Source organism: Vidua macroura, chromosome 5 (assembly GCF_024509145.1).
Source record: "Vidua macroura isolate BioBank_ID:100142 chromosome 5, ASM2450914v1, whole genome shotgun sequence".
NCBI lineage: Eukaryota > Metazoa > Chordata > Aves > Passeriformes > Viduidae > Vidua > Vidua macroura.
The window spans coordinates 36,655,184-36,680,792 of NC_071575.1; the positions used below are offsets into that span (position 1 = coordinate 36,655,184).

Consider the following 25,609-nt stretch of genomic DNA (forward strand, 5'->3'; position numbering starts at 1 on the left):
CAGGAATTTTCCCCTCCTGTGTCATTGCTTTTTCTTTCTGCTTGACTATAGAGCTCATGAGGCAGTGAAATATGGTAATAACTTCATGGGTGTGTGGGTGGAGAGAAGGAGAAGGCAGGAGATAAGAAGGCCCAGTTCAAAAAGAAGAGGGAGGAAAGATGAAGGCTGATTGATGAATAGAACATAGAAAAGAACTGTCGTGCAGAAGGAAGAATATAGACTCTCAGATACGTGAATGGGGAGAAGCAGCCCCAGCTTCCACACCTTTTTCCCTGGAGAAGCAGAAGCAGTAGCACAGGGAAGATATTAAGTTCTCCTCTCCCCTTGGAAGCCTGGTAGATTGTAGTTGCCAGTGTAAAAAGATAAAATCCATAAAACTGATTTTCTCCTGTCTTGGTGTAGGGGAGTAGCTACTTTGGAAAGTGTTAGGAGCTGTGGAGACAGTCTGTCTACATATCTCAAGGTGTCCTGGGCTGTAAACTTGCAACAGCCTGAGATAAAGATTCACATTTCTGTTCCTGAAGCTCAGTGTCTAGGAGTGAGTAAGAAATGACTGGGTGTGGATTACATTTATTTAGATAGCACATCTTGTCCTCACTGTCCTGAGCCTCTGGAATGTACTTTGATTCTTAGGTCTTTCGAAGGTACAGGCCAGTATCAGCAATACAGAGTTTGGCTCCCCAGCCTCAGTGATGAGGGGCTCAGGGCTTGAGCTTGAGAGGTGCATTGTGCCTGGGGAACCCGCACAGGTTTGTGTTTCAGGGCACCCGGTGAATCACAGGGCTGTAGTGGGAAGTTGCTGGGTTTACTGCTTTGAAAATAATTGTATGAACCCTTATTTAAGCCATAAATCATCAGCTGATAAATTTGTCATCTGCTAGGCCTTAGATAATGAATCTAAATTTACTTGTGTTAGAGCATAGAAAGCCTGTCTAGAACCTCCAAGCTTATTTTTCATAGTGAAATATAGCAGGAGTTCAGTGCTTTTAGCCTCCTCATTGAATTGTGGGGAAAAAGTAATTTTCTTGTGTAGTTCTGACTTCTCATAAGACTGAAACATTTTAAGAGAAACAATTCTTGTAAAAATCATAGGTTTCCAGCATCTCCAATACCAATCCACTGTTGGTAGCATCTTGTTTGTTTAATAGCTAGCACTTTTGAAAAATGTCTGTCCCTGCTGAAAACAGCAGGTTTCAGCCTCTGCATATTCAGACCCCAGACCTCTAATCCAAATGTATTCAAGTGATTATAAACAGAAGATACTGAATTGACAGAGTACCAGACCAATAAAATTAATTGCCTAGCACTTTAGAGCAGAAGATGATTGATACCAGATTTTTAAAAATAATAGTTCACATTGCTTTTCCTGCTGAAAAAAAACCATGGTTGAATTAAAATTCATGAACAAGATCATCAATCATTTTCTTGCTATTGTATTTAACATATTTGAGTTTTAACCATTTATTCTGTGGTCTCTCTAGGGCTTTGTAAATATGATTAATATATGATTTCAAAAGCCTTTTATTGATTCAGTGACTGACTGACTTTGGCTGTAGCATTTTAACAGCAAAGATCAAATTATAATAAAAATGTAGGAAACATCTCTGAATATCTTGGAAATCTGACTTCATGAACCATTGGGGGAAACTAGTGGATTTTTTTCTTCTGGAGTTTTATAACAATTTGTGCCTGAGGTTAGGATTAGATCCTGTACCAGCAGCATCTCATGAAGTGTGCAGCTTTTTAACAATTGTACCTTTACATTTTGACATTGCTCAGGTTTATAACGAAGTCTGAATTTATATCGAAATGCAGAGAAATAAATTTCTCATCATTATTCCCTCTGGATTCCTGTTGTCAGAATGAGTGGGTGTTCACGTCAGAAGGTAGAATAAATGCTAGTGCCTTGAAATGCTGCCTCTACAGCTCCTAATGGTGTTGCACTTGTCATCGTGAGCTTTCCAAGTGCTCCAGTTTTGAACTTGGAATAAATTTGCTCCACTCATTAAAACACCCACGTCTGTAGGAAGAAATGTGTGCATGTACCTTTCTTTAGTTTCCATAATGTGACATGTGTTTTCCCTCTGTAATTTTCCTCCCTGGCACTGTTTTTATGTGCCAGGAGACACTGGCCATTCCTTATCCATATTCTTTCCTCAAAGTTGAAAGTTGTAATGTTTTGTTAAAATCTTAGATGCCAGAATTTCTCTTGACTTAATATTTATCTGTTCACTTTTTTTTTAATCACCCTATTCAAAAATGATGTTTAAGAGTCATTGAATGATTCAATAGAGAACAGCAGATATGAATATTCAATTTAAATAAAGCAAATGCTGAGGACTTTTCAAACTTTTCACAATAACAGGCATTTATTGTAAAAATAACAAACCAACAGTTGGTCTTCTGCTGGCATAGCTATTAAATACTATGGAGTGACAATAATCAGCTAGAGGAAGGAGGAGGCAGAGTTTAAGACCCCATGGTTTTATCATTGCTGGCACTGATTTACTGCATAGCCTGGAGTAACTCAGTTAATGTCCATGTGATTAACTTTTCATCATGAGATACTAGTGGGCCTCATATTCATAAAGGTTTCAGAGAGTGCTTTAAATCATGGGGAATTCAAGAAGAGATGCAAGTGCAATCATTGTCTGTTTGAAAAAAAAAGAAAAAAGTAAAAAAAAAAAAAAAGTAATGTATTATATATTCTCTCAGTTTCTCAATTATCTTTTTATAGAGTGAGGAAAACTGTTTCTACGAGGATTGCGGATAATGCATATTGTATTCCTTTACCCATGACTGCTGTAGGAAAACTGAGTTGCTCATGAGAAAGCAGGCACCATTTCCTACTTTCCTTTCCCTTCTAATAAAAAACAGCTCCCTCACATGTAAAGGATTTCTGCATGCAGTACAGAGAAATGTTTAAAATACAATGGTTTTAATGAGCCCTTCGCTTTCCTGTACTGCAGTTCCATATTTTGTATTTCTCTGAGCCATTGTTTGTGATTTGAACTCCAAGCATCTTGGAACAAGTGAAAATATGATTCTGTGAAAATCAGCCAGGACAGGTTGCAATGACTTCCAAAAGGTGCAAAGAAAGCCCTGGTATCCCTGGCTGAGCCAACCTTCAAGGGCAAGCTGCCTCCCTTCTGGAGCTGGCATGGCCTGTGTGTGGTATAATGATGTCCAGGTCAATGATATGACCTTCTCCATGGTCAGCCAACCAGGGATATTGCCATACTGCCTGGCACCAGCTCTGCCTCCTAAAAGCAGTGAAGGAAAGGTGTATGGAAAATCACTGCCTGGGAAACTTTCTCTTTTCCCCTTGCAGCCAGATCTTTCATTTATTTGTTCATTAATCCAAGTCCAGGTGTAACTTTTTAGGGAACAACAAATTGTTACGTAGTGTGTCACTTGGTTTGCTAGGAGCCTGTGTTGTGTGCAGCAGACTTCCCATGTAACACTGGGTGATTACATTAAGATGAAACATGTGGAGATGGAGACTATTTACTGGGTTATACTCATTATGTAATTCCAATATTTGCTTCTGTTAATCACCAGCACAATAAAAATGTCTTGCCATTCATTCTCTTTTCACTACTAAACTTTAACAGTCTTCATGAAATAATCTACACTTTGGAAGACTTACTACTGCCATTAAAATAGTGAGTCCAATGCCTGCATATTTATCATTTACCTATGGAAATTTACCTTTTGCTTCTTTCTCCATAGATACTGGAGATCACATTTTAAAATAATATTAGAAACTTTTAACTAATAAGTTATCATTTATAACTTTACACTGATAACAGCTCCAACACAAACCTCTAGGTCAAAATCAGGTACTGATCTGGGATCCCAGTCCCTGTTTCAATCCTTCAGACCTGATCTACAAAAGAGAAAGAGGTAATTTTGCTCAGATTTGTTCCAATGGACCAAAAGCAACATTTTTTGGGTATTATGAGAGATGATTTGGGTTGCTTGGGAGTCCACTGTATAATACTTAATTCACAGAATGCCATTTCTATAGCAATTCATGTACTCTGAATGTGTAGAGTATTAGATACTTATTCATAAAAATACATACGTTAATTATAGCCAGGGTGTTATGATGCTCTGACTTTGAACTTGAACTTCCACAGGTAACTTGACAGAACATCCTAGCAACAAAGACAAGGACAGAGAGGCATGATTGTGTTAAAAAGCTGATTAATTATCCTCAAGGTTATATGGGAAAGTCAGAGAGAACTGATTCATATGCCATTAGCAACTGAAACCCCAATTTTATGTTAAAAAAAAAGAAGGTTGATGCCTATTGTTGCTCATAAAACAAGCAACAGATTTTGATTAAAATCTGACTGCTGCTGCAAAGGAAATTGACTGGAGAAGCCAAATCCCACCAATGCACAGGTGACAATAAATGTCAGAGTACTGATGGAACTGGGAAAGGGGGGGAAGGTTTTTTTTGGCTTTGCTGTGCCACAGAGGGGCAGACTGGTTTAATGCTCTGGGCCATGGAAAGCTGCCTTGCCTTACTGCTGCTGAAAGAAGTCACTTGCAGTGATTTACCCTAATATATGAAAATAGAATTTCCAAGTACAAATAGAAAAAAACCCCAGAGTGTACAGTCCTGGACCTTGAACTCCCTTTGCATTTGGTGAAATGGAGACCTCTTCTGTTTCCTAAATTCAAGATACTCTATAGAACCTGGGTTCACACAGGATGGCAGCTTGAAGGTTTTAGGTTTATAAGGTAAGGGACATTTGGGAATAGCTGATACTGAACTCCAGAGATGGAATGCTTGCATGAACTCCCTAAATTTGAATTCAGAGTGCAAGTGCTGTGAAACAGGAACGGGAGTCAGGGATTGGATGGAGGGGGCCTATTTGCATTTGTCTCCGGTTTCATTGAGAGCATCCTGCATGTTTATATCTGCTGTCTGCAAGGCAATGATTCTCAGTTCCTGCTGAGGTGCCAGAACTGCAGGAGACAGAACTGGCCATCTTCCAGAGGCAAGCTAACATTCCCTGAGATGTGGCAGCCTCCTATGCCGAGGTTGGCAGTCTTTCTCTGCTGTGTGTGGCACTAGAAAATCTTCTAAAGAGGAGAATTTTTAAAAAAGAAACAACACTTTGTATCAGTAATGAGAACAACTGTTGGCCTCAGATGCCAAATCTGCTTCAGGTATCCTGGATACTCTTCAGAGCCGTATGCAAAAGCAGTTTAGGTACTTTTCTACTAAATGAACCTGGCTCCCCTCTATCTCTTTTTTGACCCAGATGAAAGGAAGCCTTTTTCTTTTCTCTTTCCCTGGAGGCCTTCCTCCTATCCCAGACACTGCCTGTGGAAACAGGTAAAGGTTATGCATGCTCCCTCCATTGTTGGTCTTGAAATGATGATGGAAGAACCAGGAATCCCAAGAAGCTTAACTAGGATTTGCTTGGTAGATGTCAGCCAGCAGGTTAAAAGACTGGAGAGCCCCTTGGGCTGAGCTGGTAGTCCTGCTGTTATCTTACAGTGCCCTTCTTTCCATCCCCTTCTTTCTTTTCTGTTAACGTGTTTTTGTAAACTGTATGCAACTGAAGCATCCAGTCTCCTCCAAGCTGCTTCCTGCTCTTGGTTCCTCCAGTTCTTTAAGGTTGAAAGGAAAAACCAAATCCAAAGTATGGAATAACATGGTAGTTTTGGTGATGGACAGGGTTTGGATCTTCAGCTTTTTTAATGTCTGCCTGTCTGCACAATTTAGATGTGAGGGTATGTGCCTCCTGGAATTGTCTTAGGTGAGATGGGTCAGAGAGAGCTGTGAACTCTCCCTGTTTCTCATGACAGGTTTTGGATATAAGAGATAAGCACATGGCAGGTCGTGGTGTTTAATAGCTGTCTAGCAGGCTGCCTTTCAGTTCACATTTGCTCTGTGTAGGACAAACTGGCACAGCTCTGTCTACAGCTGATATCGCTGGTGGGATGGGCTGGGGGTGTCATGTGGTCAGAAATCTGCCCAGCCCTCCTACTAAATATAGGCCAAGAAAGGCTCGCCTTCCTAATGACTGCATGGCATGACTGCACATGAATGCACACTGCTAAAATTCATAACTGTGTATGATTAAATGGTGTTCTTCACTCACTTTATCCACTTTTCTACTTGGTTCATATACAGCATTCGCTTAGTGTTTTTTACTAAGTGGTGGTCTCTGCACTAAGTGTGCAGTTAGCAGTCACAAGAAACAGCAGAGGAGAAAGTTCCTTCCACAGGAAAAACACATCAAAAATAACATCACCCCTGGAGGAGGCAGTAGTTGACGCTGTAACTTTTCATTGACATTGACACTGGAGCTCTCTTCATTTGCTAATGTTGTAAAAGTTGGCAGCTATTTAAATTGGTGACAGCCCTCTAAATACATCATGGGTTTTGGTTTGTTTTTTTCTTCAATAAGTAATCCATCAGAATGGCAAAATACCTTTGGAAAGAAGAGCATTGTGATATTAAGTTCATCTAGAAGTTACAGAGAAAAACACAGCCTGACTATTAATTGTTTAACTTCAATGCCTTTTGCTGATATTGAGAGTTTAGAAGAGCTCCATAGAGCTTTCAATTATTTGGGTGTAAATCCAGAAAATGACAGTGGAGTTGGTCCAGATTTACATAAGGACAAATGAGATTTTAAGAAATGTCTGTATAGTTTCCTTTCAGGCTTTAGATATAATTATCTTAATTAGCCTCTCAATTCAAGGGTCTAATTGCCACCATGGTTAATGGAGAACACTTGGTGACTGAATTATCTGACTTGAATTATCATTTTTAGGGAATATTCTAAAGACTCCTAATGAGAAAAAAAGCCTCAGAGTTCTCCAGCTTTATTTTTCCAAATATGAAGACTAAATATAGCATGTGTTCCCCAGAAAATGTGAGTGACAGGGATTAGTAATTCATGAACAACATGGCCCATTTACAGTCCTACCAGCACAGAATTTGCCGTGGCATGGAGAATATCAAACAAAACAACTTGCTTGACTTCCATGCATTTAAAACAATGAGGAATAAAGGCTTAATTCAGACTAAAACTCCAAAAGCTCCCTGGATTTAGTTAACAGTAATGAAAACATTGAATATTAGCTAAGAAATAAGCTGAAACCCATATTTTAAAAGGCTGAAAAAGAATTAATTAAATCCCCAAAGTATTAGAAGTTGTTGAAAATGAAGCTGTGTTCTGTCACAAGGCTTTGCTCAAAAATACTTTTGAAAAGTCCTACCAAAAGCCATGGATTGTGTTTAATTGTCAGTGTTTTAAATCCGTGCCAGCCCATCCTGAGAGGTGGTACGCTGTGACTACAAGCAACCCATCAAGACTATGGTATTTCTTAGTTGATAATTTTTGCTGGGTTTTCTTTTAAAATAGATCTCAGGACTGGGTTGCAGGGGCCCCAGTTCCTCAGGACTCATTTGAAAGGGAGCAATTTAGGCTCGATGCCCTGAGCAGGCGTGGAAAGCAGAGCAGAGCAGTGCTCCCAGGCAGGCTGTGTCCCGTGTTATCGGCAGAGGAAGGTGCACTTGTGAAGCTGCAGGGGCTCCGGGCCATTGAGGTGAGGGATGGCAATGGCTCTGAGCAAGGATGGCAAAGCACACTCCAAACCCCTGTGAATGGATACCACCGTGGCATGTGGCACTCAAGTGCAGCAACGACCTTAACATCTTGCTGTCTGTATAGTACTCCCACAGTGCCAGCAAACGAGCAGCCAGCCTCAAATGTCCAGACATTATTGGGTAAGCTATGGGATCAAATAGCCCTTAAATGACTGGCATATCTCCAGGTTTTGAAACTCATACTGAAGGCATGTTTTTGCTGCACTGTCATAAAGTAACATGCTGTCTTGAGCAGGAATTGCTGTCCTTCTCAACAGAGGTAACGTGAATTACGCAACCAAAGCGCTCTTACTAACCATCTTGAAGTATTGCATGTTGTATCCTCAGATACTACTGATACTACTTTGGTTTGTTCTCCCCAGCTGATTTCTGTGAGCACAGCCTGCTATTTATGCCTGCCCAGTCATGCTTCTGGAAAAGAAATTGGTCCAGCTGTACCTCCAGTGCCTGTGGATAGGAGGAATTCATGTGTTTGCTGCCTTCTCTCCCCTTACAGAAGTAGCCCAAGTCCTTGCAACTTTGAGTTTTATTTTGTACCTCTGCTTTGCTTCAGGTATAAATCACCCACAGCAGGCATTTGCTGCCTGCTACACTACAAAGCATCAGGCATTATCTATAAGCACTGCACACAGTTTTGCCACAGTTCAGTAAACAATGTACATGGCTGCTGTGCTCCAAATGAGTCAGAGACCTAGAAATGAGCTGTTACTGAACAGCAGGGTACAGACTAGGCCTTTCTTTACCCAGTCCAAGCATATAAAACAAGTTATTGCTGTAAATATTTCTCTCTGGCCTTTTCTTCGTATGTTCCTGATGAGATCCAAACCACAAACGTATGAAAATATATTTGTTTGTTTATTGTATCTTGATCTGCCAGCTCCTGTTATGCTAATACAAACGAAAAGAGCACCTTTTCCCACCCAAAAAGTGTGGGTTTGTCCTTGGTGTACCCAGGACAGCAGCTTTAATTTTGGAAAGCTAAAGCCATGTTTTCACATTTCTTTTTTTTAACTTGTTAGGAAAAAAATCTTTACAATACTTGTGCACTACTCTCGTAATAATCCTGTTTCTGTAAATCCACTGAGTGAAGTAGTGCAGGATGAAAACCTCACCTAGGTTCAGCTGCCATCAGGAGCTGGGCCTGAAAGGAGGAGTTAGGCTGGCAATCTGGCCACTTACCCCTGCTGGCACTGCTTGCTCCTGCCAAATACTGAAGCTGCTTTCCTCTGTGCTTCACCCTCTGGACTGGTGAGAAAGCAGCTGGTGTGATGGTGTTTGGCTTGTTTCTATGCCACAGCAGCCCTTGGCATTAGAAAAGCACAAGGATAGGGTTGCTGCTGAAATCTCCAGCCTTTCTTCTGGTGAAGCCATGGATTAAGCAGCAGCAACCTCCTCAGGTATGTGTGAATGATGTAATCAATGTAATCCAGTGATGTAATCCAATTTATCTTTGATGGCTGACAACAGATGCCTTGATGTGCCTCACCTTCCCACCCAGTTTTCTGTCTTCTGACTACCCCTTCCCAGCCTACCCCTGTTTTTTTTCTTAATTTTGGCTTTTTCCCTTCAGGTTTTAATTTAATCCTTTTCTCAACAAAGAAAAATTTCCTGTAAAATTTGCTCTGCATGAATGATTCATTATCATGCTTTTTCTCCCTTGCCTTTAATAAGTGTTATAGGATGAACACTGTTGCCCATGTTAAGTAAATAGAAAATAATTAAGAAAACAAAGTGAAAGAAGTCAGTATCAATATTCATTTTCTCCTGACTGTAAGACAATGGCAGGAGTCATGAGCTATCAGCCATGTGTGGCCTGCAACCAAAAATCTTCCTGAAAAGTGGGAGCAACCTTCTCATACCTCTCCTGTGGAGAGGCAGCATGCTCACCAGATACAAAGACTGCCGACAGTAGCTGCTGGCACAGATGCTGCCAGGGAATCATGCACAGTTCAGTAGTAAGGCAAACTCCAGGAAAACTCAACCTATAATTAGGTAATTCCTGCCTGAACAATTGGCATCAAGCAAGTGAGAAATCAGCTGTGAAAGAGAGGAATTACTGGCTTCAAAGAGAGGCCGATTGACTGGCTTAATTCTGGGGGGGTTGGTTGGGTATTTTTGGATTTATTTTGTTTTCATCTTGGCTACTTTTGTTTTTTTCTCTTTCCCTTTTTTCTGCCTTGTGCACCTACAACTCTTCCTCTCTCCTTCCCTCACCCATCCCTGAGATGACAAGCAGACACTATGCACTGTCAGCTCATCTGTTGCAACAATTTTTTTCCTCCCATGAAACTGAATCTGGAATAAAACTTTGGGGAGCTGACCCCAGAGGAGTGCATGTGCAAAGTCCATGCAGGGGTGGTCCCAGGAGAGAGCAACTCGCCTGCCTCAGATGGGGTAAATCCATTCAGTTACAGCTTGCCTGCTGGCATGTTTTGGTTGTAACAAACCCAGGATGACTGTACATTTTCCAGACAGCGCTTGCCTCCACATTTGCAAAGGGTTCCATGCCCAGAGTACCACAGGCTGGTCAGGGCCCGCTGCCCAATTCTTGGAACAGGCTGCTTGCTCACTGTTGTCTCCTCCTGTGGTGTTTCCACACTTTGCAAAGCAACAGCTTTGGTCTCAAAGGAGGAATGCAGGTGCAGATGGGTTGGGGGAGGCCACCCATCTGCACCTCTTGCACCAGGCCTCCACAGGAAGGCTGCTGCAAGTACCGAGAAACCTGATTCTGCTGGGTTTGAGTAAATCTTGTCATTTACACCTGGGAAGGACAACTGCAAGGGAAATCTCCCACAGCAGTCTTTTGCAGCAAATTTTCCTGTTCTTTGTGCCTGGGTACAGACCTGTCCTACCCTGTACTTGTGTCAGTTTTAACACCTGTACCCATCTGCACATAATAAAAGCATCTTGTCCCTGAGACAGTTTCTGAAGAACACAGGTTAATTCACTGAAATGTGAATTTGTGGGATTGCTTCAATGTACTATGCAGAGTTCCTTTCCCCTGCTAATTCAGGCCACAGTGTGGCACAAGCATTAGTGCTCAGGCAGAAATTGCTGCAGAGCTCGTGGGTGCCTGATCCGAATGAACTCCTGGTTGGTTCACCTCCCCTAGAATTGACCTAAACGCTGGAGTGTTTCAGGCAGGCTCCAGGAGACCTCTGCCTCCCAGTCCTGCCTGCATGGTGCCCATGCATGGCACTGGGGTGTCTGGTCACACAGCTGAACATCCAGCTTGGCCCTTGCTTCTGCCTTCGAGAAGGGGAAGGAGATCATCTGAAAGTGCTCAAGGCCAGGCTGGATGGGGTTTTTGAGCAACCTGGTCTAGTGCAAGGTGTTCCTGCTCATAGCAGTGGCATGGCACGAGATGATCTTTAAGGTCCCTTCCAGCTCGAGCCGTGCAATGATTCTGTGAGCTCTTTCTGCTGTGTCACCGCAGCTTTGTTGGAGAATTGGCTGCCGGAGGGAGCTGCGGACCTGGCAGGGGGCAGGACATGCTGTGCTCCGGCAGGCAGCCAGCGCCACCCCTGCCAGCTCAGCCTTGCTCACGGGCAGCACGGTCATCCTGGGACACTCAGCAGGCCTGAGCAGCCCATGTTGGGGGAGCAGTCCTGATTTTAGTGGGCACTGCTAAATTAGCCAGAGAACACATATGCTTTGGCCATGGGGCACAAAAGGCATGTCACCTTCTGTCCCAGGGATGCTGCACCCAAACTCAGACGTGTTTGCCCAAGGCAATGGAGGAGGACCTTGTGGGGGTGCAGTTCTCTCATGGCTTGGTGGTGCAGCTCTCCCTGTTTCTGCACCTCTGGAGCACCATGTTTGCACAGGAAAGGCTTGGCACCCATCAGGGTCTGACAGGTCCTGTGCAAGCAGTGTGTGTGCACAAAGCCTTCTGCCTCTGAGCACAAGGTTCTCTGCCCACTCTGGACCATACACAGGAGGAGTGCACGTGTGCCCCTGTGTATATATATGCATACATGTGCACAGATATAGGTATGTGTACATACACTTATGTGTAATAGCAGCTAAACTGGCTATGCAGGTCAATGCCCTCAGTCTCAATGAGCAGCTCGCCTGCTGCACAGAGTCAGGTTTGGGGAGAAGGCTGGTCCATGGTGGGCTGAGGTAGGGATGCAAAGATGGATGGTCAGCACAGGAAAATGTTCAGCAAGGGCCACGCAGGCATCTGGAGACCTGTGCTAGGTTAGTGGCTCATTTTGGACTGTAAACAAACAGCAGGAGTGCCATGGTGTTGTGAGGAGTACTACACAGCCATTTGAATACTGTTAATCTCTCATTTCCAGTTGGTCAGTTGGAGACTAGAAACTGGCATTGGGAAAGTGATTTGGGAGGTCTGCTGCATGGGAAGTTTTCACTTTGCATCTTCTGTAGGTGAGGACACACAGGTGACCAAAGGAGGTTTGGCTCACACAGACTCCTTAATTCACTTTCTGCTCAGTTAGTAAGTGATATCACTGCACCGTGGCTGTTGTGAAGCCCCAGGAAAGCCTCAGCATTGCTGACTCACGCTTGGTGAGTGGGAGTTTCGCAGCAGCTTTGACTCTAACCTTGAGAGCTATCAACCTGGTCCCCGAGAAACTGCACGAGGGATAAAGGTGGAGTGTCTAAATGGGGGTACTTGGCAGCTCAGCCCTTGGAAGGCTTGGTCTAGAAGAAATAGCACCTAACACCAAATCTCTGTCTGCCTCATGTTGTGGAAGTGTGTCTGTGCTGGCCTGAGAGCAGTCTCCTCTGAACTCCTCTGAGCAAGGGCTTGTGGTCCTTGACAGCTGAGATCAGTGACCTAGGCTGGCTTCAGAGGCTGTGTAAACAACAAAATCATAGCTGAGCAAAAGCAGCCCATCTGTCCTGAGCCCCAGCTGCCTCTTGCTTTGTTTTGACAAGATGCCCTCCCAATGGTGTTTGCCATTGCCAGTTTTTCTTTGTTTCTTTCTCTCCCTTATCTCTAAAGAATTACTCTTGTGCTATTGCTGCTGCCCAAATGCTTAAAAATCATATTGAATACCCTTGTTATTTGCTGGAAAGAAGAGCCCACAGGACATCAGTTTACCTTTAGTCCCAACCATATCAGCCAAAAGCAGCTGCCCATGCTGTTAGTGCCACACAAGGCCTCCACTATCAAGATGTGTGTGTCCTCCAGAACTTGAAAATGGGAACGTCACACCAGCCTTGTTATGCTTATTCTTTGGCATCATAGCCTGTGATGTGCTCTGATGGTGTTGATGCAGCATCAGACCCTACAGGGGTGTCTGCCCAGTCTCAGCTCTGATGCTGCTCCCTGTCTGTGTGCCCTTGGCTGCTGTGGGTCCTTGCCATCAGGGGGAGCAATCACCTCCTGCAGCATGCAGCCCCTTTACCTTGAGTGGCTGCTCCAGGGGCTCGTGGTGTTGTGGCTGGCATGGCTCATGGTCCTTGGCTAGGACCGGGGGCCTTCAGGTCCACCCCAGACACTACGCAGCACCATCCACTGCAAAGGGCAGTGGCCACAGGTACTGTCTGTCATGCTCTTGAAGTGGTGAGTCACCCACAGTGATTCTCATTTTACCCTTCTGAAGCTCAGTGCAGACTAAAATTAAAGGTATCTGGAGGTTAGGTTCCTTCAGGACATCTCCTGGCTGGGATTGGAGGTTACTGAGACTGCTGCATCTCCTGACTGACTGCCCAAGTGCTGATGATTTTAGTGTTGCTCTCAGGACCTCTGGAGCAGAGTCATCCTGCAGTATGGGTTACCTGGCACATGCCAGTCCCAAGGATATGGCATTATGCAGAGAGGCAATTTGCTCAAGGAGAGGGAAACCAGCTAAGCCATGTCTATCAGCACGCTCCCTGCCAGGCTCTCTGCTCCTGGGAAGATGAGCCACTGGTATCTGATCCAGTGCAAGACAAGCAAAAGCCAACCAAACAAGTCCACTTAATCCACCTCCAAAAATATCCCCTGGCTGTAAGAGGAAAGGCCCTGGGAGTTGCTGGCTGCCTGTTTCGCTTTAGCACATGGAAAGAAAAAAACAGACCACGAGGAGGGGAGTGTGGGGGTATATGGAGTGTTTCTGGGCTCTCCCCTCAGCCAAGGTTGAAGGGTGAACAGTCCTGAAGTGAAAGCAGAGCTGTGGTTTCTCTTGGGTTTCACTGCAGGGTGGTTTGCCAAGGCCACCCACTGTCTCTGCCAGCTCTTGTCCTTGTCCTTGGAGTATGTCTTGTCCAAGATTGCTTATACTGGCCTTTCCCTGTCAGGTTGGAAAACAGATAAATTCAATTCTTTCTGCCCAGCAGACCTCTGCAGTTTCCTCATCTTTATTGGGATTCAGAACTGAAGCAGACATCATGCATTAAAAGAAGTAACCAAATGAGTTTCCAGAGTTCAAACGACTTGGGGGAGGAGAGGCATCAATTTGCATAATTTTGATAAAATACCAGGTCGGTCCTAAGACTGAATGATGCTACATGTGACCACAGGTGAAAGAAAACTGCTTATGTGTGGTTGTAAAAATTGAGCACGCAAAAGGAACTGCCTTGCTCTCCATGTCCAGCCCTGTTCAGCCAGGACACAGAGAGAGGGAAGGGAGCTCAGGGACAAGTGGTCATTGCAGCCACTGCTTCCAAAGAACAATCTGAATATAAGAGGAAGTGAACTCTTTCCCTGGTTTTACCCTCTTTTGATATTTTTTGCAAAATTGAAATAAGTCAGAAACCACAGCAATCTTATTCTGGTGGGTTATTTAATCCTTGCTCAAGGAAACAAGCATTTTCAGCTGTGGCTGCTCCAAGGTGTGTCAGCAGTGCCAGCAGGGACCTGAAACCATTCTGCCCTCTCCTTAGGACAGAAGGAGAAATTACTCTTTCCTCAATACTCAGAACCCAGTTGCAGAGCCCAGGCTTGCAGGGACTCCAAAAGTACAAAGCAGGATACTGTCTCATCCCTCATGTCCCCTGCATCTAGCTGCTCCTGCTGGTGGCCCCTCTCCCCAGGGCAGCAAGCTTCCCAGGGGCTTCAGGGTGAGGAGCACCTGGCCAAGGAAACCCTGGTCCATGTTCACCAGGGTCCAGTTTGGCCTGCACAGCCCAAATCAGGATAGCCTTGGGATGGAAAAAAACCACAGCTCCCTGCAGGCCTGGTCCTCTGCACTTAAACTAGCCTGTGCACTGAGGGTTCTTCCAGCCAACAGTGCAATTCTCATGCCTGGGACTTGACTGTTGTGGTTTGATGCTGGCCAGATCCAGGCACACATGAAAGCTTCTCTCTCACTCCCCTCTGCAGCTGGACAGAGAGGAGAAAGTTTAATGAAAGGTTCATGAGTTAAGGACAGGGAGCGAGATCACTTATTAAATACCATCAAGGGCGAAACAGGCTCAGCTTAGAGATATTAGCTGGTGTGGCTGCCTGGTGGAGACAAAGGCAGCTGGCTGGTTGTGTGTTTCTCACAGCACATGACAAAATACATACAGTGCTTCCTTGCTCTAGAGTTTGTCTATACATGCTGGAAGGCATTTGGAGACAATTAGCTGACCAGGTGGCTCAGTGCCCTCAGTGTCTGACTTTGCAAAAGACTGCTTTGCACAACAGGGAGGTCTCTCCTGCTTGGGAATTCTTGGTCTGCACCCACCAAAGGACGTGAGAACGCTCTCATGGGACTCCTGAATGCAGGGACAAAGTACCCTGCAATCTCTATGCTCACCAAAAGTGTTAGAGCAAAGTGAACATCCCTAGGCATCAGGAGACAGGCTCTGTCAGAAGAACTCATAGCTTTTATTAGACCATCAGACACAGGCAGGAGAAAAAAGCAGGCAAGTTTTGGGGCATTTGGGTGTCTCCATTTTTTTCTGAGTGTATTGTTTGGTCTAAAAGACATGACTCCTTGCAAATCTTGCTTCTCCTCTGACCTTAGACCATGGCAGTGGCAACAACCTTCTTAGCATTGTGTCCTTCTTCATAGAAATATAGTAGTGAACAAAAAATGGTGGGCACCAACAAGTGCTCCAGAGAGGACAAGTGAGATGGAGGGGAAACAACATTGTGACTAATTAAAAAAATAAAATCTCAGGTTTTTTGTGCCTTTCCAACGGTATCTTGGGGGAGACACAGCCAAGAAGAAAGGTACTGGCTGTACCCTGAGCCTGCTTTTGTTCTGAAAGCTTCCAACAACAATTGGGGTTTATTTTTGTCCATAATGATGATTCCAGTCCTGACCTGAACTAAGCAGTGTTAAGCCTGAACAACTGGGATATCCTCACTCAGGACAGTGGCATTTTGTTCTCCTTGACTTCAATCACTGACAAGCAGATATTCACAGAATCACAGAATATGCTGAATTAGAAGGGACCCACAAGGATCCTTGAGTCCAGCTCCTGGCCCTGGACATGACCATCATCAATATTGACACCATGTGCCCAAGAGTGTTATCCAAAACTTCTTGAACTCAGACAGGCTTGGTGCTGTAACCACTTCCCTGAGGAGCCTATTCCAGTGCCCAATCACCCTCTGGGTGAAGAATCTTTCCCTAATACCTAACCTAACCTAACCTAACCTAACCTAAACCTAACTTTCCTTAACTTTCCCTACCTCCCCTGACACAACTTCAGGCCATTCCCTCAGGTCCTGTCACTGGTCACCACAGAGAAGAGAGGAGAGGAGCCCCTCCTCTTCCTCTCACAAAGAAGTAGTAGACTGCAATGTGGTCTCCCCTCAGTCTCCTCCAGGTTGAACAAGGTTGCTTGCTCAGCCACTCCTCACACAGCTTCACCTCAAAGCTCTTCACCATCCTTGTCCTCCTTTGGGCACTCTCTAATACTTTAACATCTTTCTTATATGGCAGTGACCAAAACTTCACACAATATTCAAGGTGAGGCAGCCCCAGTGCAGAGCAGAGCAGGACAATCGCCCCCCTTGCCCAGCTGGCGATGCTGTGTCTGATGTCCCCCAGGACAGGGCTGGCCCTCCTGGCTGCCAGGGCACTGCTGACTCGTGTTCAACTTTCCATTGACCAGGACCCCTTTCCATGGCACTTTCCATGGCACTGTTCTCCAGCATCTCACTCCCCAGTCTGTGTTTACATCCAGGCTTGTCCTGTCCCAGGTGCAGAATTTGGCACTTTTCCGTGTTGAACTTCATGTGTCTGGTAATTGCCCAGCCTTCTGATTTGTGAAGGTCTCTCTGCAGGGCCTCCCTGTCTTCGAGAGACACAGCAGCTCCTTCTCTCATGTACAAACTGTTGTTTGAAGCTGCTCTGCAGTCTGCTGCTATCCCTCCTAACCCCTCCCCAACTAATTGTTCACACAGGCAACCAAACTCCTCCATAGGTTATATATATGAGAGCGCACATTAAAATATGCACATTGTTGTGCACACCACCTGAGTACCTGCTTTGATCTACAGAAAACAAACCCCATGCAAATAGCTGATCAAAATCATCAACCTCTGCTTTTGGCCCTGTGCTTCCCTCATTATAAGCAGTATTCTCAGAAAATTCTTCAAGTTTTTCGATCATTGCCACAGAAAATAGGATGAAAATGCCCACATTTTCGCTTTATGCAGAGCCAGTGTGTGGTGGCTTGGCATCAGAGACATCTAATATGGAAACTAGATGGGACATCTAGTCCCTCAGTCTGGATGCATCATACCTTTGTCACACTAACTTTGCTGTAGAAATCAGTTCAGGTAATTGAGATTTCAGGTGAGCTTAGCATTTGTTAGAGGAATCAACATTTCACTTGGATGAACAGACAGTTGCCCCCTTCAGCAAGACAGCTTTGGATCAGGACCATATTTACTAGAGACTAATCTCCCAGTACCCACTGAAATTGAAATGAGTCAAATGTTGTCTTGTAAAAGAAACATATTTGTCACTTGGATGTATTTTCAGTGTGTAATGTTAATCTTTCTCATTGTTCACATGAGAATTCTTTAGTAAATTACTGCTAATTAAAATAATTTTCTAGACAAAGAAGATTTTTACATTTCTTTTGCTCAGGTGAGTCTCAGAAATGACACAAAATGAAGCCTGAATCACAGAAGGAAGGAAAACAGCCTGTTGGAAGAAGCAACCCTGAAAATGGTCATAATGAGCAGAGGCTGAAGCAACCAAATCCTCAAACACATTCACAGAGGACCTTTGCAGCATCCCCACTGAGCTACAGAGGAAGATCACACTCATCTTTGGATGGAAGTTTTCCCCATGTGACCACAAGCTCACAACCCATGGAGATGTTACACATATGCCCCAGCCCTTGATTCTTGGATTTCCCAGGGGAAAGACTGGGGAAAGCATCCAGCCCTTTTCCTGGCTTTTCAACCAGCTAAAGGGGCTACTGTGTTTTTTGCAAACAGTTTTGAAAACTGTTTTGTTTGTTGGTTTTTTGTTTTTTTTTTTCACTGGGGAATGTTTGCCCCTTTGCTAGCTGGCCACAGCCCTTCTGGAGCTTGCTAGTTCCAGCACATCTGGATTTCTGATGAGGAGTTGTAGGCAAATATTAAAATTAAAATAGAGGCTTTTGCTGCACTCCTGTATGTTTGCTGGAAAGCTCTCAGAAAGCACATTGAATACTGAATTTTTTCCATCAGTGCTTGCAGCACTTTCTTGACATGAAAGGGATGTGATAAGAAGTATTTTCAAGGACACTTGAGTGAAGTGCATCACTCCGTGTCATTTTTCTGGTAGAAATTCCCCAAATGGAATAATTTAAGATTTTTTTGCATAGCTAGATGGCTGTCAGAAATCTCTCCACATCAGGTTTGCAGAAGGTTGTGGATATTTTCACAAAAAACATAAAATAGGCCAGATGATATTCAGATCACACTAACCTCTAGAAGAATAAATGCTTGTTTTGTGGGCTATTTTGCCACTAAATAACAAAGAAGCACTAAAAAGAAATGTAATGCAGAGGATCACCAACCTGACAAAAAAAAAAAAAGCAGGAAAGATCACTAAAGTGACATTCAGAAAACATATTCTGACTAATGACTACAGAACATCTGCTGCAGCATCTGAATTTGCATACCACAAATTAAAACAAATAAAATATCCCTGAGCTGTCATCTGCTCTCTGTTATGAGAGCACAGCCTTGCCACTTCTTCTGTTATTGGGGTAGGATGTCCTGACTGCCTGACATGGCTTTTGCCAGGACAACAAAGTTTTAGCTGGCACAAGCTACCCCAGCCTCCTCAGCACAGTTACTGCCGTGATTTGCTGACAGTTGATGGGCACAAGCTGCAGATCCCCCTCCAGCAATGTTTTTGAACAGCACTGGGGATATATGAGGGCAGGAACATGGATCTAAGGAATAGCAAATTCCCAACAGGATCTTCTTGTCATCTCTCAGCAGTCTAGGCCTAGCATCAATCCATTTTCTCTCCAGCTACACCAAAGCATAGTTTTATGGGTAATGCACTCATTGGCTTGTCTGTTGTACTGAGCTGTTGCCTGTGGTGCCTGGCTGCTGTTTCCTGTTTGGCAGAGGAGCTGTTGCATCCTGAGCCCTGCAGAGGCTTTTTGTGGATCTTCTCACCTTACTGAAGGCCAGAAGGAGTAAACACTATTCATGGACTTATCACATGTGGAGAGCAAGTTTTCAGCCAAATTCAGGGCCAGATGTGCAAACACCTCTGCAGAAGCAGCTAACAGTCCAAAGGGACTCGATTAAGCACATCGTCCAGACAGTGTATTAGGGGCAGCAAAGTTTTAGGAGAGTTTATCTCCATTCTGTAGCTTAGGAGTTTATGTAACTTCCTGAAGAGAACACAGGAAACATTAGGCATGGCTTGGATTTGAATTTATGTTGCTTGAACCTGTCTCTGACTTCATCACACGAGGGCCACCTATAAATCTGAAATAATAATGAGCACAGAAATAAAACCAGCCCAGCCTGTTTTTGCCCAGTGCTGTTGCATGCCTCAGCACACCTCTGAGTGCCAGCATTGGGTGCTGGATGGCACTGTGACAGGAGAGTGACAGCAAAGCAATAAATCTCTTCAGACATAAGTTACCATTCATGGTCATAAAATCAGAAAAGTAGAGCATAAAATAAAGAGCTCTAATTTATGATTGATATATCTCAAGCAGAGCTTTCTGCTGCCTGCAAATCAAAGCATATGGACACTTTAAACAAAAAGCCTCAGCTGGATGTGGGAAGATTCCATTTAGCATAACCATAGGACTCTCTTTCTGGAGAATTTGCCTAGTGTGCGATTTGGCCCCTGTTGCTCGCCAGGCATGGAGCAACATCTACCTGGTCAGTGATCATGGTGACATACACCACTGCCTTGTCAAAGTTGCCTCTGCTGTGGAAGATCCTCATCACTGGCACAGGACAGCCTGCAAAGGCTGGACCCAGCCTGGCTCTGACAAGTTGCCAGTGTGTGTGCTGAATTAACCCCATCATCCAAGGAGCATTCAGATTAGGGGTTTGAGGACCTCATGTCTCTGAGCTGCTCAGCCATTGATGCACCAACCTGACAGGGACATTTAGCTCTGAGCCATCCCTGTGGTGTTGAGATGCTCAGCTGCTGTATCAGCCAAAGCCAGCAAGAGTGGCCAGTATGGCTTTACTTGTCTTACTCCTACAAGCAGAAGGCCCAGAAGCCCAGAGCCTCCATACATCAAAGTTTCTTCTCCAGTGCTTCCAGGGCTAGCAGTGCAGAGCCATTTACACCAGGCTTCTATTGATCCTGAAGGATGAAGGCTCACCTAGGGACATTTGCAGTCACCAGGTGACTTTGCTGGGTTTCTGAGCTATAACCTTGCCAATGGCCTTTCCTGCATGCCAGGCTGTAAACAGGCTCTTTGTAGTAAGATGGGATTTTACTTCTGGCTGTTCCTAACTGATGCAATAAGCAATATTATTGAAATACCTTAATTGAGTGAGTTTTATGTCCAGAATTAATAAGAAATTACAGTTATATGGCTTGAGCAATATCTCCCAATATGTGTTTTGAGCAGAATTCACTAACACAATTTGCACAGCAGCTGGTACCGAGTGTGTTGCTAGCCCCACCTCCAGCCAAACAAAGTCTCTCACCACAGTTTAGGGTTGGCATCTGAGTAGAAATGATTTTGTGCTATAGTTTTCAAGTGTGGCTAGATTTAATGTGTTGGGTTTTCCTCTCTCTGTCATATTCTGAAATCCATGGAGGACTCCTGACTGGCTTTTGGCAGAGTGCTAATTTCACCCTTGTGATTCCACCCTCATCTTTTTTCCTCCCTCTCACTGACAGAGGAGAGATTTGGTGTTTTTTTTTTTTTTTGTCCTTCCCCACTCCTACTGCTCTTGCCCAACTGGGGAAGTTCAGGAATGACTTCATGGAAAATCAGAAAGGCCTTGGGTGGCTTTTCTTCATTAGTTCTGGCTCCAACTGTGGCAAAATAGGCACAAAGCAGAGCTGCCATCTGGAGCTCCTGCTGTCCAGCCAGGATCTGCCTCTCCCAGGCTCCATCTGCAGGGGCCATGGCACTAATGAAGCAGTGAGATTGAGACAGAGCTGAACTAGATTTGCCTCTTTATTCATGCAATGACATGTTTAGCCAGAATGAGGACCCACTGCTCAGCTGTGGGGGAGCCCAGCCCTCATTTATTCTTCCTTGCAATGAGGATGAGGTATGCCAATGCCTGGACTGAGGGCTTGGGCCGAGCACAGTGCTGTTCTGCACGAGTTAAGGGCACTGAGGTAGGTCACAAGTTGTGTCTTTGTGGGGCACCAGCGCTGTAAAGATTCATTGTTTTTCTCTTGTAACATATTTGATATCTCTATATCTGATAGCTACATTCAATTCAGCCTAAAATGTCTCTTGAACAGGGGTAGGATCTGTTAGTGTAATCAATAAAAGGACAAAAAATGGGATTTTTGAAGCAGCTGGAGATCATACAGCACGTCATCAGCTTTGCTCCAGCACTGCCTATGTTGGTACTGTTCTTTCCTGGGTAGTGACAGCAAGCCCACGTTGACTGGTAGCTGGCTCTCCAGTTCTCAGAGGCCATGGATCATCAATGACATCAGAAACTTCTCTAAAATTGGTTCAGACTATTAAAGGAAGGGCCATGGCAGAAAGAGGAATGAAAAAGTGACAAGCTGGTGACATATTCATTCAGTTCCTCTTTCTCTACAAATGAAGAAACATGTAACTGAACTTAAAAGAGAGTGCTGAAAAAAGTCACGTGGAGACCATCAATAATGAATCCTCCAAGAAGATGAGTATCCAGTAACAAATTTTCTGAAGAACTAATATCTCTTGTTATTACCGGATTATCTCCAAACCCAAACATTTCTGGGTTGTGTTCTAGTGATGACCCCTACTTGAAGAGTTTGCAATCCAAGTGGGAAAATCAGATGGGGAGTTGGGAGATGTCCAAATCTCCTTTTACTTGTGCTGCTTGTGCCCTGTCTCTGATGTTGGCAGTGTGAGCAGAGCCCCTGGAACCTGGCTCTGGGTGGGGGCTAACAAGCTGGGTGTCCTGCACTGCCCTGTGCTACCACACTGCTCTGGGTGCCATACAGCACATGCCCAGCTGCTAGGAATAGAGAACACTGCCTGGAAAATGGGTGTTGGTATCCCTGGGGAAGCAGTTCCACAGTGTCAAATTCCCATTGACTTTGGCTCAGTGAGTCCAGTGGCTGTTCCCCAGGCAGTCAGGCATTTGGAAAAACATGAGAGATGTTTTATTCCTGCTCAATGACTTGCAAACACTTGAGCTCTCCCACAAATGGCACTTATGCTGCATAGAGGCAAAATATTGCAGGCAGTATTTTGCAGAAATTATGTTTCCCTATTAAATGAAAACCACTACTGTCTCCTCGTCTATTACTTGCCTCTGACAAGCAGCACATATTGCTCAGGGTTTAGAATTAGGAGCTCCTGCTGTGAGCCCCATCCGTCCCCTCCTTCCCACTGCCAGCCTCTCACTCTCTCTTCTCAAGCACTCCTGCCTGCTGCCTCCTTCTCAGCTGTTACTTAAGGACCAGCCAGCTGAGTTGCCCAAGGAGACTGAATAAATGTTAACACTACAATATTTTCTAGCCCTTAGGGCTCTGATCCTGCAGTTTTCATTTACACAGCAGCAGCAGAAGTCGTTGTGAATTTGGGGGCTGTGGGAAGGAGCCCACCCGTGGGAGGGAGCCCACTGGGTGCCATGCCCTGCTTTCATTGCAGTGCAGAGGGACACAAAGGCACCGAGAAGCTGTGAGGTGCTGTGAGTCAGCCCCTCAAAGAGAGAGCTCAAATGAGTTATTTCAAAGGTGGGTCAGGCTGTGCAGTGTGCTGTGGTCAAGTGCTGGAAGATGAAGTGATAACAGAGGATTATAAAGCAAGGCTATAGGCTATATTAGAGTACAGGGTGCATGTTTGTACGAGTACAAAATAGAAAGGGTAAAGAGGTTGTGAGGAAGCAGCAGGGAAGAGCTCAACCCATGCATGTGATGGGGGGAAGCACTTGCATACTCACTCTTGTTCCTTTTTGTCACATCATTTATTCATCACAAAGTGCTCTTTAGCATCTGTATATTTTGGGTTGGGGGAATTATGACACAGCATCTTCAAAGCATTTCAGTAATGCTCATTTCCATCTGAAAGGCAACAAGGAGTTTTAGGTGGGTGCAACACTGCACACCATGTGCAGCTCCCCACTTGGGTGGGGAAAGGCTCTTCTTCATGCTTTGCCCTTCTGTTTCCCTGCAGGAATCCCTCAGAGCATCCTTTCACCTACGTCACAGAGGTGCATCCCTCACTGACCCCTGCCTGCACCACGTGCCTGCAGAACAGCCTGCTACCCTCATAGCCAGGACTACATGTCAGCTTGGGCAGCCAGGCTTGGCTCCAGCATTGACACATGGATTTACAGCTCCATGTCTGTGCCCTGGGATAGTGACCCTATGTAAAGGACATCCAGCATGACTGGCAGAGCCTCTATTGCATCCTCCATCACAATCATCATTCCTTCCTTTGCCACACACCGGGGCCTGCAAGAAATAGCAGGCAATGCATCTCTCTGCCTGATGTCTGATTTATTGACTCATAACTCCAACAAGCAGGTGGCCCTTTTCCAATCCCCATTTCGGTCCCATCTGAAACAGGGTGCTGGTCTCTGTAGCACTGTGTGTCCTCTCTTTCTCCCTGTCTTCACATGGCTTCAAGGAGATAAACACCTTCTTGCCCCTCTCCAGAAGAGCTGTGGCCTAACTGACAGGTGGGCCAACACCTCACGTGTGAATGTCTTCCTTCAATTTCCCTGTTTCTGAGATGGCATCATACTTCATCACCAGCAGTCAAATCCTGCACCAGCACGGGCTTTCTTTTTGACTCTGAGAAGCAACTTCATGGCACAAAAATACACCCCTGCAAAAACTTCCAGCATGTTATCCTAATCCTCAGCAAAATAGACCGGATTTGGAAAGACCAAGATGTCACTAACCCAGAGGCCAGGATAGAATCATAGAAGAGTTAGAGTTGGAAGGGACCTCTAAAGGAAACCTAGTCTAACCCCCCTGCAGTGAGAATACCCCCACATCCCCATGTTGCACAGGAGTGCATAAACTGTGACACCAGGATTTGCCAATGGTCTCGTTTCTTGTTTCTTCAGCAGCGACCTATTTATGAAGCCACAGAACACACAAAAAAACACCTCCAAAACAACAAATCCACACTGGAATGCACTGGGGAAAGTAGAACATATCTGAATGACACACAGATACATTTCTTCCTGATCCCAGCTGGCAGTTATGTTATGGAGATAAAAACACATCAAGCTTTGATGATTATAAGACTATGAAGAAACTTGAGAAAATAGCTCTATAAAATACTTTATAGACACAGAAAATGCATTTCTTGGCTGAAATGTTCATCAATAAAACTTATAGATTGGTATTAATTACAAGAAATTGCCTAATCTTTGTGCAAGTTTTTATCTAAGTATTAAGCTTTATGTTTTGTCGTCTAAGTACTTGTGTGGCTTTTCTGCCCTCAGTGGATTTGAATCACTGTCAACAGCAGGGAAGGAAAGCAAGAAGATGAAATAACATCTGGTGTGGAGTTCTCCTGTTAAAAAATGAAAAAAGACATAAAATGCACTATAAAATTTTGCAGAACAGTTTTCACAGAGTTTACTGGTTTCTCTTTAGTGGCATGGTGTGGACCCAAAATGAGATCAAAAGCCATCCAATTCAGTGAGATATTTCCCCCCTTGGAACTTTCAATTCCAAGTCCCATAATGAACTTGCATACACGTCCTCCTAGCATGCGTGCTGACCTCTGTAATGTGAAATGGGGTGGAGCTGACAGGAGTTGGCAAATCCTTGTCTTTCTCCTGCCCAGTCCATGTGCTTTCCCCAGAGAGGCTGGCTGTGGCACAGGGGCTCCTGACACTTTCTGCAAGCACATCTCATTACCTTGTCATCCTGTAAGCCAGCCACCAGCCATCAGCTAACCAGAGAGACCCCCCTCTCTGAGATCACACCTGCCAACTCTGCTTCCAGAGTCAGGAGACCAAATAAAAAACGCAGCAACAGCAAATAACTTCTAAAATCTACAGAGGTGGCAAATATGTCAAAAGCATTTTGATATTGAGCTCTCACTTAAAATCAATGATCCAAATGAGATTCAACGTGTTCTTTTTTAAGGGCATAGGCCAGACTTAATATTTTGGAATTCATTCACACATGAGTTGGATGGACTTTATGAGTAATTGCTCTACGCAGCACTTTCCTGCATTGTGCATTATTAAAATCCTGCAACAGGAGGAACAAAGATGAATGCGGCTTGCTCGCCCATCCTTGCCCAGCACTACATCAGTTTGGGTGACCTCCTGACCTCCACACTTTTACCCACACGAAGTTCCCAGTCCCCTGTCCTGGCTTCTCTTGGATGAAATCCCAGAGTTTTTCTCCTTATCCCTTTGCACTTAATTACTGATATGAAAGGAGAGAGGTAATCCTCCCCTTCATCCAGATTTCACTCCCAGAGGGGGGC

General features: G+C 44.6%; 1 long non-coding RNA gene across 1 annotated transcript in view; it reads left to right on the forward strand.

Annotated features, from left to right (window-relative positions):
* Positions 1-24,513, forward strand: part of LOC128807275 (uncharacterized) — a 32,892-nt gene extending 8,379 nt beyond the window's left edge. The window contains exons 2-3 of the long non-coding RNA XR_008437096.1: positions 23,324-23,831; positions 24,225-24,513. This is a non-coding gene — a long non-coding RNA (uncharacterized LOC128807275). The remainder of the gene's footprint in view (positions 1-23,323; positions 23,832-24,224) is intronic.
* Positions 24,514-25,609: the final 1,096 nt, after the last annotated feature.